Source organism: Mus musculus, chromosome 5, assembly GCF_000001635.26.
Source record: "Mus musculus strain C57BL/6J chromosome 5, GRCm38.p6 C57BL/6J".
NCBI classification, from domain to species: Eukaryota; Metazoa; Chordata; class Mammalia; order Rodentia; family Muridae; genus Mus; species Mus musculus.
Genome location: NC_000071.6, coordinates 89385064 through 89404055, shown reverse-complemented (window position 1 = coordinate 89404055; position 18992 = coordinate 89385064).

Sequence of the window (18992 nt, the reverse complement as noted above, 5' to 3'; positions counted from 1 at the left end):
AGAGACTTTCAGAAGTGGGTATTTTCATCCATACCCACATAATTAAATCGATACGTTATTTTCTTTTAAACTCAAGTATGGCCAGTTTTAAATCAGCTACCTCTTCTGTTTTAAGTGAGGTTTTTGGGTAAAGGTTATCTCTTTTCCCCACTGCCCACCCAGCTTCTCTTTAAGGTTTCTCCACGCTCATTACAGAAGGAGCTTGAGTTTCTATTTGCATGATGTGGGTAGAACAGAACAAAAAGAGACTTCCAAGCCAATGACTGTTCTCATGATTTATAGTTCATTTTACTCCCAAAATAGAAAGATCACCTCTGCACCACCTCAGGCAGCAATTGTGTCTCTTGAAATTAAAGGAAAAGAATTATATTTCATAAGTGCCTAAGTGGAACCTGAGCACGTGACCCATTCCTGCAATTAACTGCAACCACACAAGGAAGGCCCCAGCTCTGGGCAACACGAGGAAGTCTATTCCATCCTTCCTCTAGCCCAAACTCTCCCAATGCATCCAGACATTCTTTGTTGAGAAGTGCCACCAAGAGTCCATTTGTTCTCCTTCCACTTTAGCAGACAGAATTCCAGGCACACTTCCAGGCCCTGCACAGGCTTCCTCTTCCATGTAGACGTCACTGCTACTGAACAACACTAGCTATCAAGGTAACCAGAAGGTACTTGTGGGGATCTGTAGTCAGGGGGCCTGTAGACAGTCTATAGATATGTCAGTTGAGGTTGACACATCTTTAAGTCCTCAAGGAACTAGGAACCATTGTAACTGAGTAAAGAAAAGAACAGGCCATTAACTGAAGGCTGACTCATGTTCTCTTATGAAGTGGCTGGTGAGACACCAAGGATTCTAAAGGCAGTTACCAACCCCAACAGTCTGAGTTAGATTTCTGTAGCACACATGGTGAAGATCCCAAACCAACTCCCAAAAGTTGTACTTGACCTATACATATACAAAGAATGAGGAGAGACAGAGAAAAATTTTTAGTGTGCAGAAGTATCTATGAATTTTAAACTAAAGTTGGATTTCCAGATTGTTGTCATTGAATATTTGCCAAGTAAGGAAGATGTAAATATCTGGATGTAAAAATGCTATATGGGCCTGCTTTTGTATTCATATACTTCTTTTGTGTTCTTATACTTATTATGCAGGAGCAGGTTCAGGGCTGAGTTAGGGCTGTAGTTTAGAGATACTGAAACAGATAAAGTACATGCCCGGCCCTCTCACTACAAACAAATATAAGGCCCTAAGTACCCATCCAAGTAGATTTACTGGGGAGAGGGGGCTGTACCATTAGGACAGAGCTTGAGTAGCATAGACATGTCAGAGCTTCAATCCTTAGTATTGCAGGAAGGGAGGGAGAGTGAGGGAGGGGGAGAGAGAGAGAAGGAGGGAGTGAGTAGTGGAGGGAGGAAGAGGAGAGGAGAGGAGAGGAGAGGAGAGGGAAGGAAATGAGCAAAATAGATTTAACAAGTATGCAAATTACCCAGACTTTCTCTTGACTTGTCTTAAAACAAGCTGATGGATGGCTTTCTCCAAAATGAAGTCCCCAAAACATAAAAATATTTAGAAGAAAGTGACATAATAAAAACATGAGAACCTTGCACCTGGAGTCTCTCTCTCTCTTTTTAAAGTATTTTATTTTCAGTTACATCCATATGTCTTAGGGAATACAACATGTACAGAAGAGTGTGGGTACCTGAGAAGGTCACAAAAGGATTTCAGATCTGCAGCAGCTGCAGCTGCAGGCACTAGTGAGCCTTCGGATGTGGGTGCTCAGATCCTCTGAAAGAGCTATCCACTCAACCAATGAGCCATTTCTCCAGCTCTACACTGAAGGATCTCTGTCTCTCTTCCCCTCAAGTTTAGAATATTTCTTATTGGGGCTGGCTAGATGCTCAGTGGGTAAGAGCACTGACTGCTCTTCCAAAGGTCCTGAGTTCAAATCCCAGCAACCACATGGTGATTCACAACCACCTGTAATGAGATCTGACGCCCTCTTCTGGTCGGTATGAAGTCAGTTACAGTGTACTTATGTATAATAATAAATAAATCTTTGGGCCGGAGCAAGCCGGAACTGAGCGAGCAGAGTTTACCGGAACAAGCAGCTCCAACTAGAGAGAGCAGAAGTCCTAAAAATTCAATTCCTAACAATCACATGAAGGCTTACAAACATCTGTACAGCTACAGTGTACTCACATGCATTAAAAAAAATAAATCTTAAAAAAGAATATTTCTTATTGACAGTATAAACTGTATATGTTAAATATAGTATTTAAATATATTGACTCATTACACTCAGAAATCATTCAACCCAGTGGTTATGACCACTATACAGATGAGGTAACTTCAGCTTTAGAAAAATAAATGATGTAAAGCTATCTTTAAAAAAAAAACTGAGAGAACCGGACAGCTTCTGGGACAGGTGGAAGCACAGAGCCGCTGAGGCAGCACCCTTTGCAGGCCGCAGACAGCCGGCCACTGTCCGGACCAGAGGACAGGTGTCCGCCTGGCTCGAGAGGTGGGCTCAGCCTCAGCAGCAGCGGTCGCCATCTTGGTTCTGGGACTCCGCGGAACTTAGGAATTTAGTCTGCACAGGTGAGAGTCTGCACCACAGAAGCTGACAGCTTCTGGGAACTGCCAAAGCAACAGAGCTTCTGAGAAAGGTCCTGTTTTGGGCCTTCTTCTTCGGCCAGGAGGAGGTCCAAACACAAGATATCTGTGCACCTTCCCTGTAAGAGAACTTGCCAGCAGACAGTGCTCTGAGCACTGAAACTCAGAGGAGAGAATCTGTCTCCCAGGTCTGCTGATAGACTGTAACAGAATCACCAGAAGAACAATCTCTAAACAGAGTCAACTATAACTACTAACTCCAGAGATTACCAGATGGCGAAAGGTAAACGTAGGAATCTTACTAACAGGAACCAAGACCACTCACCATCATCAGAACCCAGCACTCCCACTTCGCCCAGCCCAGGGCACCCCAACACACCCGAAAACCTAGACCTAGATTTAAAAGCATATCTCATGATGATGGTAGAGGACATCAAGAAGGACTTTAATAAATCACTTAAAGAAATACAGGAGAACACTGCTAAAGAGTTACAAGTCCTTAAAGAAAAACAGGAAAACACAATCAAACAGGTAGAAGTCCTTACAGAAAAAGAGGAAAAAACATACAAACAGGTGATGGAAATGAACAAAACCATACTAGAACTAAAAAGGGAAGTAGACACAATAAAGAAAACTCAAAGTGAGGCAACACTGGAGATAGAAACACTAGGAAAGAAATCTGGAACCGTAGATTTGAGCATCAGCAACAGAATACAAGAGATGGAAGAGAGAATCTCAGGTGCAGAAGATTCCTTAGAGAACATCGGCACAACAATCAAAGAAAATGGAAAATGCAAAAAGATCCTAACTCAAAATATCCAGGAAATCCAGGACACAATGAGAAGACCAAACCTACGGATAATAGGAGTGGATGAGAATGAAGATTTTCAACTCAAAGGACCAGCAAACATCTTCAACAAAATTATTGAAGAAAACTTCCCAAATCTAAAGAAAGAGATGCCTATGAACATACAAGAAGCCTACAGAACTCCAAATAGACTGGACCAGAAAAGAAATTCCTCCCGACACATAATAATCAGAACAACAAATGCACTAAATAAAGATAGAATACTAAAAGCAGTAAGGGAAAAAGGTCAAGTAACATATAAAGGCAAGCCTATCAGAATTACACCAGATTTTTCACCAGAGACTATGAAAGAAAGCCAGAAGATCCTGGACAGATGTTATACAGACACTAAGAGAAAACAAATTCCAGCCCAGGCTACTATACCCAGCCAAACTCTCAATTACCATAGATGGAGAAACCAAAGTATTCCACGACAAAACCAAATTCACACATTATCTCTCCACGAATCCAGCCCTTCAAAGGATAATAACAGAAAAAAACCAATACAAGAACGGGAACAACGCCCTAGAAAAAACAGGAAGGTAATCCCTCAACAAACCTAAAAGAAGACAGCCACAAGAACAGAATGCCAACTTTAACAAAAAAAATAACAGGAAGCAACAATTACTTTTCCTTAATATCTCTTAACATCAATGGTCTCAACTCCACAATAAAAAGACATAGACTAACAAACTGGCTACACAAACAAGACCCCACATTTTGCTGCTTACAGGAAACACATCTCAGAGAAAAAGATAGATACTACCTCAGAATGAAAGGCTGGAAAACAATTTTCCAAGCAAATGGTATGAAGAAACAAGCTGGAGTAGCCATCCTAATATCTGATAAGATTGACTTCCAACCCAAAGTCATCAAAAAAGACAAGGAGGGGCACTTTGTTCTCATCAAAGGTAAAATCCCCCAAGAGGAACTCTCAATTCTGAATATCTACGCTCCAAATGCAAGGGCAGCCACATTCATTAAAGACACTTTAGTAAAGCTCAAAGCACACGTTGCACCTCACACAATAATAGTGGGAGACTTCAACACACCACTTTCATCAATGGACAGATCATGGAAACAGAAACTAAACAGGGACACAGTGAAACTAACAGAAGTTATGAAACAAATGGACCTGACAGATATCTACAGAACATTTTATCCTAAAACAAAAGGATATACCTTCTTCTCAGCACCTCACGGGACCTTCTCCAAAATTGACCATATAATTGGTCACAAAATAGGCCTCAACAGATACAAAAATATTGAAATTGTCCCATGTATCCTATCAGACCACCATGGCCTAAGACTGATCTTCAATAACAACATAAATAATGGAAAGCCAACATTCACATGGAAACTGAACAACACTCTTCTCAATGATACCTTGGTCAAGGAAGGAATAAAGAAAGAAATTAAAGACTTTTTAGAGTTTAATGAAAATGAAGCCACAACGTACCCAAACCTTTGGGACACAATGAAAGCATTTCTAAGAGGGAAACTAATAGCTCTGAGTGCCTCCAAGAAGAAACGGGAGAGAGCACATACTAGCAGCTTGACAACACATCTAAAAGCTCTAGAAAAAAAGGAAGCAAATTCACCCAAGAGGAGTAGACGGCAGGAAATAATCAAACTCAGGGGTGAAATCAACCAAGTGGAAACAAGAAGAACTATTCAAAGAATTAACCAAACGAGGAGTTGGTTCTTTGAGAAAATCAACAAGATAGATAAACCCTTAGCTAGACTCACTAAAGGGCACAGGGACAAAATCCTAATTAACAAAATCAGAACTGAAAAGGGAGACATAACAACAGATCCCGAAGAAATCCAAAACACCATCAGATCCTTCTACAAAAGGCTATACTCAACAAAACTGGAAAACCTGGACGAAATGGACAAATTTCTGGACAGATACCAGGTACCAAAGTTGAATCAGGATCAAGTTGACCTTCTAAACAGTCCCATATCCCCTAAAGAAATAGAAGCAGTTATTAATAGTCTCCCAGTCAAAAAAAGCCCAGGACCAGACGGGTTTAGTGCAGAGTTCTATCAGACCTTCAAAGAAGATCTAATTCCAGTTCTGCACAAACTTTTTCACAAGATAGAAGTAGAAGGTATTCTACCCAACTCATTTTATGAAGCCACTATTACTCTGATACCTAAACCACAGAAAGACCCAACAAAGATAGAGAACTTCAGACCAATTTTTCTTATGAATATCGATGCAAAAATCCTCAATAAAATTCTCGCTAACCGAATCCAAGAACACATTAAAGCAATCATCCATCCTGACCAAGTAGGTTTTATTCCAGGGATGCAGGGATGGTTTAATATACGAAAATCCATCAATTTAATCCATTATATAAACAAACTCAAAGACAAAAACCACATGATCATCTCGTTAGATGCAAAAAAAGCATTTGACAAGATCCAATACCCATTCATGATAAAAGTTCTGGAAAGATCAGGAATTCAAGGCCCATACCTAAACATGATAAAGGCAATCTACAGCAAACCAGTAGCCAACATCAAAGTAAATGGAGAGAAGCTGGAAGCAATCCCACTAAAATCAGGGAGTAGACAAGGCTGCCCACTTTCTCCCTACCTTTTCAACATAGTACTTGAAGTATTAGCCAGAGCAATTCGACAACAAAAGGAGATCAAGGGGATACAAATTGGAAAAGAGGAAGTCAAAATATCACTTTTTGCAGATGATATGATAGTATATATAAGTGACCCTAAAAATTCCACCAGAGAACTCCTAAACCTGATAAACAGCTTGGGTGAAGTAGCTGGATATAAAATTAACTCAAACAAGTCAATGGCCTTTCTCTACACAAAGAATAAACAGGCTGAGAAAGAAATTAGGGAAACAACACCCTTCTCAATAGTCACAAATAATATAAAATATCTCGGCGTGACTCTAACAAAGGAAGTGAAAGATCCGTATGATTAAAAACTTCAAGTCTCTGCAGAAAGAAATTAAAGAAGATCTCAGAAGATGGAAAGATCTCCCATGCTCATGGATTGGCAGGATCAACATTGTAAAAATGGCTATCTTGCCAAAAGCAATCTACAGATTCAATGCAATCCCCATCAAAATTCCAACTCAATTCTTCAACGAATTAGAAGGAGCAATTTGCAAATTCATCTGGAATAACAAAAAACCTAGGATAGCAAAATGTCTTCTCAAGGATAAAAGAACCTCTGGTGGAATCACCATGCCTGACCTAAAGCTTTACTACAGAGCAATTGTGATAAAAACTGCATGGTACTGTTATAGAGACAGACAAGTAGACCAATGGAATAGAATTGAAGACCCAGAAATGAACCCACACACCTATGGTCACTTGATCTTCGACAAGGGAGCTAAAACCATCCAGTGGAAGAAAGACAGCATTTTCAACAATTGGTGCTGGCACAACTGGTTGTTATCGTGTAGAAGAATGCGAATCGATCCATACTTATCTCCTTGTACTAAGGTCAAATCTAAGTGGATCAAGGAACTTCACATAAAACCAGAGACACTGAAACTTATAGAGGAGAAAGTGGGGAAAAACCTTGAAGATATGGGCACAGGGGAAAAATTCCTGAACAGAACAGCAATGGCTTGTGCTGTAAGATCGAGAATTGACAAATGGGACCTAATGAAACTCCAAAGTTTCTGCAAGGCAAAAGACACTGTCAATAAGACAAAAAGACCACCAACAGATTGGGAAAGGATCTTTACCTATCCTAAATCAGATAGGGGACTAATATCCAACATATATAAAGAACTCAAGAAGGTGGACTCCAGAAAATCAAATAACCCCATTAAAAAATGGGGCTCAGAACTGAACAAAGAATTCTCACCTGAGGAATACCGAATGGCAGAGAAGCACCTGAAAAAATGTTCAACATCCTTAATCATCAGGGAAATGCAAATCAAAACAACCCTGAGATTCCACCTCACACCAGTCAGAATGGCTAAGATCAAAAATTCAGGTGACAGCAGATGCTGGCATGGATGTGGAGAAAGAGGAACACTCCTCCATTGTTGGTGGGAGTGCAGGCTTGTACAACCACTCTGGAAATCAGTCTGGCGTTTCCTCAGAAAATTGGACATAGTACTACCGGAGGATCCCGCAATACCTCTCCTGGGCATATATCCAGAAGATGCCCCAACTGGTAAGAAGGACACATGCTCCACTATGTTCATAGCAGCCTTATTTATAATAGCCAGAAGCTGGAAAGAACCCAGATGTCCCTCAACAAAGGAATGGATACAGAAAATGTGGTACATCTACTCAATGGAGTACTACTCAGCTATTAAAAAGAATTAATTTATGAAATTCCTAGGCAAATGGATGGACCTGGAGGGCATCATCCTGAGTGAGGTAACACATTCACAAAGGAACTCACACAATATACTCACTGATAAGTGGATATTAGCCCAAAACCTAGGATACCCAAGATATAAGATACAATTTGCTAAACACATGAAACTCAAGAAAAATGAAGACTGAAGTGTGGACACTATGCCCCTCCTTAGAAGTGGGAACAAAACACCCTTGGAAGGAGTTACAGAGACAAAGTTTGGAGCTGAGATGAAAGGATGGACCATGTAGAGACTGCCATATCCAGGGATCCACCCCATAATCAGCATCCAAACGCTGACACCATTGCATACACTAGCAAGATTTTATCCAAAGGACCCAGATGTAGCTGTCTCTTGTGAGACTATGTCGGGTCCTAGCAAACATAGAAGTGGATGCTCACAGTCAGCTAATGGATGGATCACAGGGCTCCCAATGGAGGAGCTAGAGAAAGTACCCAAGGAGCTAAAGGGATCTGCAACCCTATAGGTGGAACAACATTATGAACTAGCTAGTACCCCGGAGCTCTTGACTCTAGCTGCATATGTATCAAAAGATGGCCTAGTCGGCCATCACTGGAAAGAGAGGCCCATTGGACACGCAAACTTTATATGCCCCAGTACAGGGGAACGCCAGGGCCAAAAAGGGGGAGTGGGTGGGTAGGGGAGTGGGGGTGGGTGGGTATGGGGGACTTTTGGTATAGCATTGGAAATGTAAATGAGCTAAATACCTAATAAAAATGGAAAAGAAAAAAAAAATAAAAATTTTAATAAAGTATCTTTTTTTGGGCTGGAGACATGACTTAGACATTAAATTCTAAGGCCCACAACCCAAACCTTCTTTGTACTAATTCTGTGAAAATTTCATACAGTGTGTTTTGGTCACAGTTTCCATCCCCCATCCCTCTTCTGAATTCTTCCTTCGGGCTACACCATCACCACCTTCAACCTCCTATCCTTTTCTTTTTGAAACAGGAGTCCAATTTGTGTTGCCTATATAATCCTGATTATGAGGTCATTCACTGGAACACAGTAGGCCTACTAAGAGCCACACCCTCAAAACTTATTCTTCCCAACCCCTGAAACCATCAATTATCCTGGCATCTCTGTGACCCTACACTGCCTTCCTGATTACTTTGATCTCATGAAGGTTTTTCCTAGGCAACCACAGCTGCTATGAATTAATGTGCACAGCAGTTGTATTTAATCCAGAAAATCACATTTTTGCTCCAGCCTTTCCTTCCTTTGCCTCTTGCGATATTTTTGCCTCCTCTTCTGAAATGGTCTCTGAGCCTTAGGGATGGAGGTTGTGACATAGGCAGCCCTTTTGTGGCTTAGCACTCCACTGACACGTGTCCTCTGCATTTTAACCAGTTGTGAGTTTCTGCATTACCCACCAACCATTGCACAAGAAAGCTTCTCTGGTGATGTCTAAGAACTGAAAAAATACACGAGCAGAGAAAGACTAATTTAGAGCACCGTTTGATTCATGTCCATTTAGTAGATGATATGAGTAGGCTCACCCCTGGAGCCTTGTGGGGCAATGGGCTATAAACAGACAGTCTGGTCTCCAGTCGAGCTGAGGTCTGAACCCTGGTATAACCTGGTGGTGGTAATTCCCACCTACATGGGAAGGAAGGTGTTCCCTCATGTCTCCCAGACCCCTGGCTCCTGTCAAAGTTACCGCCCCCACAGCCCCCCACAAGAGAAGCATGTGGCTAGTAGTCATGTAGACAATGTCCCAAGCTTCTGACCTTCAGGCTAGACTCCTTCCAGTTACCTAAGCAACAGCAAGATAACACAGCCCACTATGAGAGGGGCTGCTTGACCCACCTCACTCTCTCCTTGTCTCTCCTCTCTTTCTTTCTCTCTCTCTCTCTCTCTCTCTCTCTCTCTCTCTCTCTCTCTCTCTAAGATTTTATCTCTCTCTTTAAACTTTCTTACTCTCAAGCCTTTCTTCTCACTCTCCTTTTTCCCCTTCTCTCCTCTTGGCCATGGCCGGTCTCTCTTTCTTTCCTTTTCTCTTTCCCTCTGCCTTTCTACAATAAAGCTCTAAAACCATAGACGGTCACTGTTCATTGAGGCCAGCTGTGCTTGGATGATGGGATAGGCTTTCTCCTAATGAGCTGTGCCTAATCTCCAGTCAGAAGGCCTTCCTGTGCTCCAGTCACAGACTGAACTACGAACTCTTGCCTGTGTGGGAACCTCTCTCCCTCTGTCCTTTCTCCTGTATCTCCGGGGTTGAGAGTGTCGCTCGAGGGCCCCTGGTATGGGGGAGGGGCTGCCCCTTGTCCACCCCCCTGCCGGGTGGAGTCAGTGGCTTCACACAGCCAGATGCCCACCCGGGCTAAGTGGAAAGCATCCTGCAGTCTTCCCCAGTCTGCCTGCCCAGAGCACAGGAACTCTGGCTGGACACAGGCTCTCTTCCTCCCCCTTCTTTCCCCCACACCCACAGCCCCACAGAGCCTGTAAACTCCACAACCATCAGCTCTCGTTCAGATTGGTAGTGCACGTTTAGAGTGCAAGCATGTTTCCTCCTATGGAGCAGGCCTTAAGGCCAATCAGAAAGTGGTTGGTTGCCCCCCAAACATTCATGCCACTATTGCACCGTGCACATATGCTGCTATGCTGTCATCATTGTAGTTCACAGCTGGATGAAACTGTCATGGCTCCCCCTCCCCAACCCACTAACATGAAAGCCAGCTACCAAGGAGGAAGTTTCCTGATCAACACCTGTGACCAATATCTGTAGAGTCTTCAGCAATAGCCTTACTATCAAGGGCTGATGTTAGCATGGAGTTGTGTGGGGGAATTCTGAATGCTTGTGGGAAAACTCTGAGAAAACCTGGCAAGAGTCTTGGGACCTCAGTCTCTTCAAAGCTCGGAATTGTTCCTAGAATATGTCTTCATGTCCCTCCCAGGTACAGTGTATAAGAGTGAGTTTAGATTATTCATTATAACTGGCTCTTGCTGTTTATTTGCTTCTATGGGAAACGTGTTTATTGTGTGCAGCTTTTCCTTGTGATTATATATTCAGGTGATCTTTCTTAACCCTCATGGTATAAATTGTCTGAAGCTGTGAATGGCTATTGCATGAGACTTTAGACTACTTCATTTTTAGGTTCAATTCTTCTGGGATCCACCACCCATTGGAGCTCTAAACATTCTGATAAGTAGTCATGTGCAATAGCAATAGACTGTACTATGTCAGGGTTTCCTATGACACCTCTGACCAAACATGAAGGTGAGTATTCCATACCTGGCACTAAGCTTTTTGTTTGGCAACCAATGGCTTCTGAGATGAGTATTCCCTGTGTAGAATAAGCTCATAAAAATAATAGGTTTCCTTTTGACTTTTTCCAAACACCCTAGTGTAAGTTACCTCTTCCCCAACCCTACCTCCCATTTCTCTCCCCATTTTACCTTCCTTCCTTATTATTTCCTATTTCCTCCTTCAGGTCACTTTTGCTGTATTAGCCTCTACCCTTAAGATTTCTCCTCCTCCCCCTCAGTAGTCCCTCTCTACTTTCCTGAATTCTACAGGTATTCCATATTACAGACACATGACGATCCTATGCTGAGATCCACATATGAATGAGCCTTTGAGGACTGTCTGCTGTTTTCCACTTGAAACCACCATGAGGGAAGGAAGTTGGATTATCACAGACTCAGCCCTGGGGTCAGAACAAATGGAGAACAGCTTCTAAAGGTCTGTCCGGCAGTTGGAGAAGTTTAGAACTGATAAAATCACAAAAGATCATCTGACTATTGGAGAGAAACAGTATTGACTCTTGGAGTGGATAACAATATAAAATATTGATTCTGTTGAAATGTATCTGTAAGTTCAATGCAATTCCTATTTACATTCCTAATGAATTTTTCCAAGCCCCTCAAATCCTTATTTGAAAATACATATGAAAAACACAAAGTCTACAACAAGTCAAGCCTAAGAGAGCAATACTTAGGAATGTTCATAACCAGATGTTATGGAGCACATAATTCAAAATCATATAAATAATAGGTAGCATAAATAATACACAAACAAATACATAGAACAGACTAGAAAACAAAAACTATATGAACATATATAATGCTGTTATGATGGTACCAGGTGCCAGTTAAAAAGCTGATTCTTTTATATAGTTGGTAGATTACATACTATAGTAATATAAGTATATAAATAAATTGAAATCTTATAAAGAAGTCCATAAAGCTCCAAGACAAAGCTGTCCCCTAGCATACACAAGCCCTTAACTGAAAGGTCTAGGAGTGAAATCCAGGAACACTGGTTTGGGGCTGCTCTGAGAGAGTTGCAGAGAGTCCCCAAGGGAGGCTACAGTTGTCTTGACATTGGCCATCTACATAGCATTTCATGGCTCTCAGATCACATCTTAAAGGGTTGCTAAGAAAAGTTTCCCCCTTCTTCTCTCTTTTGATCAGTGAATGAGGCTGCTCCGGGCATGCTCTGCATGGAATCGAAATCTGATAAGGCAAAGCCCATCATTATACAAGAGGGCCGGTCTGTGTCCTCTTCTGGTATAATAATTTTGATGAAATTCCTAGAATGCTGCCTGTTTGTTTGTAGCTGGGAAAGGGGAGAAGCCTCAAGCACTTGTTCATGTTGCTGGAATTCTTGCCTCCCTGCTGGCCAGAGAAGAGGAGGGGAGGGGCAATAAGAAAGTGGGGGAGGTATGGAAAGAAAGAGAAGGAGGGAAGGAGGATGGGAGGGAGAGAGGGAGGGAAGGAAGGAAGGAAGGAGGGAGGGAGGGAGGGAGGGAGGGAGGGAGGGAAGAGAGGAAAGGGAGGAAAGGGAGGGAGGGAGGAAGGAAGCTAAGGAAGAGAAGGAGGGAAGGAGGGGAGGAGGGAGGGAGGGAGAAAAGAAAACGAGAAGAAAAAAGACAGCACAACGCATGCCAAAAAGACGACAGATAACTTGAAAACTTAAAAGATAAGCACTCCTGGGAAAAATATCTCTGTGACATGTATGCGAGAACACCTACTTAAAAATCCAGATTAGTTTTATTATATAAAAACTAAAGTGCTCTTTCCAACAAAGGGTGGTAAGAATAAAGCTACAGAGAACTGCAAATCTGGAGAATATCTTACAATACTACAGATGGGGAAGCATTTCATATCACATTGAGAAAAACAAAAACAGATCAGAGGAGAAAAGATGGTGGAGTCCTGTCAGCAGTGGGGGAACAGAAACACAGCTCCACACTGCCTTCAGTAGCTTGAGGGGTTCTAGACTTTTAAGGAACTTGGACTGAGCCAAGCGAGGGTGGAGTGGTGACTTTTACCCTGAGAACGATTTCGGTAGCAGCCCGTGTATGAAGCAGAACTGGTGCTTTTATTAAATACATTTTAGCATAGGCTTGAGCACAGGTTTAGGAGTAGAGGATGTTCAAGGGAAAAGAAGACTCGCCTGAGAGCCTGCAGGAGTGTGGGCTGCTCTAAGGGAAAAAGTAAAGACACACCAAAGAGTGCGTGTGGAGTCCTCAAGAGATCACAGTTGACTTAACATCAGGCATTTACATAGGAGTCTATGGCCCTCAGATCACTCCTTAAAGAGCTCCTTAAACAAAACTTCCTCCCTTCCTCTCTGGCTCCACAAGTGAGATAAGTGAGGTTGCTCTGGGCATGCTTTGGGTGAAATCAGAATCTGATAAGGTGAAACCCTGAGCTGCTATCATTACACAAAGGGCTGGGCTGGGTCCTCTGCCAATAAGGTGGATTCTGGTGAAATTCCTAGACAATTACAGGTTTATAAAGAGAAGTGGGAAAGACCTTAAGTAACTTTTCATTTTGCTGGAATTCTTGCTTTACTGCTGGCCAGGGGCTTCAACTGGACTCTACATTGAGGGGCTTCATGTTCCCCATTTTATCTGGACCCCTCCATCCTGCGTCCCCTGCACCCACCCACTTCTATCATATCAATTGAGTACAGCTCTAAAAGGTGGAGGCGGCTCCCTTTTGAGGTGCTGTGACAGCAGAAAAGCCTGGGGTTCGGCGAATAGACAGAACCATACTAAGACACTAGGGAACTGGGAGAGAGAGCCAAAGGAAGCTTTGATTCAGTGTGAGGAGTGTGGCATGTTCAGACGCTGGAGAGGGAGAGGGCTTAGGAGGGAACAAATTTCAAAGCCACAGGAGCCTCACTTAGAATCCTCCTGTAAAAACAGAGGAAGTGGGCAGTGTGGAAGGAGCGATAGAAAGTAACCTCTGTGAACACAGGAGAAGCAGGCAGCCAGGGATGGCATCTGCGGGAGGCAAGTGTGTGGCCTCAGCACTGGGAGCTAAAGAGTAGCCAGACGGGGTGGGGACTGAGAAGCATAGATGCCAGGGAGTTCCCCCTGATTCCTGGTATTCTACACTCAGTGACAGAAAGGTATTTTGAGAGGCCCTACAATGAGTCCCAACTTTGGGAATCAAAAGTCCCTCAGCTATCCTATCTATGGAGGTCTTAGCACGGATCAGGCACTGACCCATCGGTGTTGGCATGGAAAGCTAGTCTAGCTACATAAGAAAATCCAAGTTGGAAGCTTGAGAGCTCCATGCACTGAAATTTAACAAGTGAGAGGAGTTAGAAGTCACTACTCATTTGTGCCATCAAGTTCGGAGGCTTACCAGAAAAGCTGCCACGTGATGTCCAGGCACTTAAGTTGTGAAAGGTTGAAGATCTCCCTGGATGCATAGAGGAGTCTCTGTCCCAGTACTGAACACTGCATCCTCATACGGCCTCCTGATGCCACACCTAGGTATTTAAGCATAATTCAGACAAGACTTGGTCCTCAGAAAGCCTGTGCCCCTTTGGGTACTAATATCAGGGCAGCCCAGAGAGATGACGTTCGCTTCTGTGCACAAAACCAATCTCGGAGTTGCTATGGGAATACCACAGAGGAAGAAGCCGGAAGCCGAGTAACACAGAGACTGCTCTCACCAGGTGCCTCGCAGGCCAAGTGGCTACAGAAAGATGAGCTTGTCTGAATCGTAGACCACCTACCCACAGGCTGGCCTCTTTATCATCCAGAAGGACTGGAAACGTGTCATCTCCTCTTAGTCCTTCCCTTTTAGTAGTGTGCTTTTGGATATTTGTTCTCTTTCCTATAGATGCTTTTAAAAGCAAATGATGATTTTAAATATTTACATATAAAGTTGTATTACATGTTTTAGCTTCCTTTTTCTCTTCTTTCCCCCTTATTCTCCTTTAAAAGTCAGGTTCTTACGATGTCTCTCTTTCTCCCTCCCTCCCTTCCTTCCTCCCCTCCTCTTTCCTACTCTGCTCTCCTCTCCCTGCCTCTCTCTCCCTCTCTCTTTTTCTGCCTCCAACTTGCTCATAAAAGGTAAGCTGTCTGCTGTTGTTCCAGAACCATGCTTACCTGCCTACTAACATGCTCCCTGATACGATGGCCATAGCCTAACCTGAAACTATAAGCGAGCCCCCCATTATATGCTTTCTTTTATATGCTGCCTTGGTCGTGGCATCTCTCGACAGCATAGAAAAGTAACTAAGACACCATGAAACAAACTGGATGCTCCTCTCTCTTGATAAATTCCTTCCTTCAAACAACTTAGTTCATCACTTTTAAATCCAGCCTCAGATATGTGGATTAAGTGTATCAGTGATGAACTCTGAGTCAACAGCGCATCCATCCTTCATTAAGGAAAGAGAGCAGATCACTTCCTCTTGGAGTCATTTAATTAAGAGTGAGTTCAGATTTGGACTCTCTATTTCATGTTCCCCGTGTCTTTTCCTCTGTTGCATGAGTCTGATAGCAAAGGTTTCCTTGGGGTCCGAGGATGAATGGTGACAGTGTGTGTGGTATGAATTGGAATTGATTTATTATGAAAACAAGGAATTAATTCTCAAAGGATTGATAAGAATATTAAAAGTAATAAAAACAAAGATGAATAGTTCATGTAAGACTAGAAGCAAAAAAATAAATAAAAATAAAAACTTCTCCATATCAACACATGCTAGTTAATAAAATTCTTTCCTGTGGTGATATGGGTTAATTTTGATATGATATAGGTTAGTATTGAAATTAAACACTTGGTGTCGGTAGATGTAGTCAGAGCAGAGATGCTCATGACTGTACTGAGAATGTACAAATAATCAAGGGGTGGAGGTTGGAATAAGCCTGTGATGCTGTGGTAATGTCTCAGAGACAGAATCGAACAACAGCTATGTATTCCGCATACAACTACAGTGTGAGAGACATACCCCATCCAATATACATAGCTACAAGATACCAAAAGATGGACCTATAATAAGATGGATGAATTTTAAATAACAAAACAAGAAGAGGAAACATGAAACTAATTTTTAGACAATATTATTGACATAAATTTAAAACATGGAGCTGAAAAGATGGTTCAGTAAGTACTTGTTCATGAGCTCGCCATAGAGGTGTCTCTGTCAGAGACCAGTTCAGTATGATGTTCCCTGCCCAGTGATTACTAAGGCAAGAGCTAAGAGGAACTTAGCACTGTTCTTAAATAGCTGAAAAACAGTCTACTTCATATTTTCTCTTGAGATTTCAGTCATTTCTAATATGCTCTGAGGAAAGAAAGACTAGTACTGCCTCTTCTTTGCTTTCATTTCTGTTCTTCTGTGGAAGCATAGCCCACATAGGATAGAGCAGAGACTGACTTGACACACTCGGAGGAAAAGCAGCTCTTTTCAAGACACTAAGGCATTATTGCCCAAGGAAGAGAATTCGTTCCAAATGAGTGGAATGAAGGATAGATCCAGACAAATGTTGTCTGACTCATGGTCCCACTTAGCTAAGCCTAAACTTAATTTCTAGATCACTATCTAGAGCTGGGTAAAAACAATTATTGTACTAGCTAAAAAAAACAAAAAGGAAACAAACAAACAAAACATTACGCTATGCCAAGCATCACCCTCAACACACGTATCTTCACAAATAGACTGTGAGATGGCCATAATTATGTTGCTTCTGGGCGATCTGCTTTAGAAGCCTGGAAACATACCTCGTCCCTGCTGCTCTCCTCTGGGCACAGTAGCTACTGCAGATCAGCATCTCTCTAGCAGGGCTGCCATTATAAATAAGAAACTGGTTAACTTTAGTCAAACATATCCCTAGAGATACATCTAATAGCCATGCCCAGGTCTTAGATTTTATGTGGCTTTCTTTCAAAAGGGTTTTGCTGTTGTTGTGTCTCTTTTCCCCCAAATTTTAAAAATGGTTTACAATAGTTTAATGTTTATTCTTGAAATGAGACAGAGTGTGTGAGATGGGATTACAGTGCTGAGACGCTGGGCAATGACTTCTGCCTGTGAGAACATCAGAGATGCACACAGAGAAACACAATGGGGACAAAGTGAGTAACACCCCCCCCAAAAGAAACCTCTCATATAGTGGAATACATCCACCCCAAAAGATTTCCCTAATAGGAGCCTATATTTGTCTCTGTCCAGGCTCCTCTCCTAATTTTTAAAAGAATATTACCAAATAATTAGGTTTTACTTTTCCAGATAGTTTTGATTTTAAAATAAAAGTAACCAGAGCCCCAAGTAATCACAGGAGGCAGAGGGATGGAGGGACCTGGGTGGGGAAGGGGAGGAGGAGGGGAAAGGGGGCAGGATCATGTAGGTGGGGTAGGTGGGAGAGAAGCCCAGTGGGTCAGGAGAATGAATGGAAATATGCAGCTTCTGGGGTTTGGGGGTAGGGAGAACCTCTAGAAAGTCCCAGAGACCTGGAATGTGAGAGGCTCCTAGGTAGGACCCAATGTGCGTGACCTTAGTTGAAATGCCCAACAGTGGGGAGATAGAACCTGAAGAGATTACCTCCAAGTAGTTAGACAGAGTCCCTCAGTGGAGAGATGGGCTCACCAACCCACTTTCAAAAATTTTGACCCAGAATTGCTCCTGTCAAAAAGAATTGCAGGAACAGAAATGGAGCAGAGACTAAAGGAATGGTTGACCAGTGGCTGATCCAACTTGGGGTCCATCCCCATGGGCAGGCACCAAATCCTGACACTATTACTGATGCTATGTTGTGCTTGCAGACAGGAACCTAGCATGGCTGTCCTCTGAGAGACTCTACCAACAGCTGACTGACACAGATGCAGATATAGCCAATCATTGGATTGAGGTCAGAGACTCCTATGGAAGAATTAGAGGAAGAATTGAAGAAACTGAAGAGGATGGCAACTCCATAGGAAGACCAACAGTGTCAACTAACCTGGACCCCTGGGAGCTCCCAGGGACTAAGCCACCAGCTTAGAACATAGAGGGCTGGTCCAAGACCCCTGGCACATATGTGAAGTAGGTTTGGCCTAATGCTACTTGTGTTATAATGTTAATTTTGGTCCCCCAAACTGATTATAGGAGTGTCTGTATGTATAGCACTGAGAGACCTGGCCCCCAGTTGGCTCTGATCGGTAAATAAAGATGCCAGCAGTCAATGGCTGGGAGGGACAGACAGAGATGGATGGTGAGTGTGTATATCTTTCATTCTCGAGTCAAGATAACTCTTGGGTGGGTGAGTGGGTACATGCATGTGATCTGTCAGGAGCACAGGGTGGGTTAACTAACAACCAATACACATATGTAACTGAAGACTGCCTTGTCTGGCCTCAGAGGAAGAAGATGCACATGATACTCATCCTGTAGAAACTTGATGCCCCAGGGAAGGGGGATACCTGGGGTAGCGAGCACCTTCTCAAAGGTGAAGGGTAGGGGGATGGGGTGAAGAACACTGGGAAGGAGGGATTGGAGGGGGCAACGTTTGGGATGTAAAATAAATAAATAAATAAATAAATAAATAAAGGTATTAAATGTGACTAAAAGAAAGATCTACTATTATCCCCACATGTCTATATTTATAATATTACTCTTTAGAGTATTATAATTTTAATTGGGTATGCAATTAATATAAATTTGCAAATGTAGGAATAAAAAAAATCTGATTTTCAAACATGCTTCTTTGAATCTGGCCACAAAATTCATCTTGTACTCTGACTACAACAACACTATGTGTACTTGTATACTTTATATATTATGTGTATGCACTGTGTATATTTATATGCTGTATGTATTATGCACATGTACTACATGTGTTTGTACACTCTATGTATTAGGTTCCACTATATTCCGCTAACATTCTTCTCTTTCTTTGTGTATTTTTAAAATTCTGGTAGACCAG